Genomic DNA, 1,853 nt, shown 5'->3' with positions numbered 1-1,853 from the left:
CCATTAATCTTCACAGTATCACAAATCTCCAAGAACATAGCCAGGTGAATATTGGGATCATCAAGTGGTGATCCACTGAATTGAGCCTGCTGCACCATGCTAATCAAAGCTGGTTTGAGCTCAAAGTTGTTGGCATTGATTGGCTGGCGCATTATGCTCGAGTAATTTCCATTCACAACTGGCCGTACATAGTCCTTCAAGGTGCGTGGTAGTACCTCACGATCTTCTTCAGCCATGACTAGTATCTTATTTCTTCTTAGTGATCTAAGAGTTCTTTCAATCTCCGGATCAACAGGAATAATGTCACGAGATCTAGTACGGCGCATCCAATGTCAAAAACACACCTGTAGAATAAATTAAAACAAAATTCTAAATTAAAACCAAGATTACTTTGTATCGATATTGACAAAAAGAATAAGAATAAACCAATCCCCGGCAACGGCGCCAAAAACTTGACCGGTGCAAAACTGCAAGTGCACAGTATCGTAGTTTTATAGTAAAGTAATAAGTAGAGTATCGTCCTCAGGGATTGGTACCTTACTCTTGCCAAATACCAAAATTTTACTAATCTCAATTTTATCTAGAGGAATCGCTAAGGTTTTTGTAGTTGCAAATAAACTTAGATCAACTCAAAGAGAAATAAGCAAAGGAAATAAAACTGACTTTCAAAGATCAAATTCAATGGGGAAGAAACCTTCTAGGAAATCGATTTCACCATAATTCTTCACTATGCTTTTCTCATCCAGCTAATTTAACTTAAACCTCTTTTGTCTATTAGCAAAACTCTAATTCATCCAAAAGCCTCTTTCGATAGTCAATTGGAAGTGATTCTAGTTTATCAATTCACACAAGAGTATGCAAATTAAATAATCAAGAACGCAATAAGACCAATGATTTAATTACTACACAGGTTCATACAAGTCTTTCGATCTCTATACTTACCTATGCTGAAATATCCAAGATCTACCCTATGATTCCCTCTTTCGATAGCAAATCACAAGATTAATAATCATCTAATCAATGGCCAGTTAATTAGAAGCATTAAACTCAGAATAAATCAGATAAACAAATAGAGAATTGCATTAAATTAGCATGGACAAACAAGCATAGTTCGGAATTAGGTTACATCGTTTTCCTAGAAAGAAGAAAATTTAGCTCATGCTAGAATTGGAATTCAACATAAACGAATTCACCATAATTGTTCTGAGAAGATGGGAAGAAGAAAATAAACACTGAAAAATCCTCCTTGCAGCCTCAACTGGTCGTCAAAAGCTCAAGGGAACGATTCAACGCCTTTCTCCCGTCCGTGCTCGTGTATGAATCCAACGTACGTGCAATAAATTGGAATTCCGTCTCCAAAACAAATGATTTGAATCCCTCTAGCTATGTTTTTTTCTCCCAAAGAGTGTTCTCCAGTCAAAAACCGCGGCTCTAGAGTGAAGAATGGCCTTTTATATGGTCCCACGGCGGAAAACCTAAAATCTGTCAAAATACGATGTTCGCTCGAGCGGGGTGTCGAGCGCGCGTCGAGCGTTCGACTCTGCCTGATTTCGCTCGAGCGTCCTATCGAGCGCACATCGAGCGTTCGACTCTGCCTGATTTCGCTCGAGCGGCCCATGTCTCCGCTCGAGCGATCTTCGTTTTTCAGCAACCTGCTCGAGCTCCCTGTCGAGCGGCAATCGAGCGTTTGAATCTGCCTGAATTCGCTCGAGCGGCCAAAAGCCTCCGCTCGAGCGAACTTGTAAAATCTGCAATATGAAATTTTGCAAGCCATCAGTCTCCTCTATTTTATTAATAATCAAAAATAGTATGAGACCTTTCATCTTTAAATGATTTTTATTTAATTTCAAAAA

The sequence above is a fragment of the Carya illinoinensis genome, chromosome 7, assembly GCF_018687715.1.
Source record: "Carya illinoinensis cultivar Pawnee chromosome 7, C.illinoinensisPawnee_v1, whole genome shotgun sequence".
NCBI classification, from domain to species: Eukaryota; Viridiplantae; Streptophyta; class Magnoliopsida; order Fagales; family Juglandaceae; genus Carya; species Carya illinoinensis.
Note: the sequence above shows the minus strand (reverse complement) of the source record.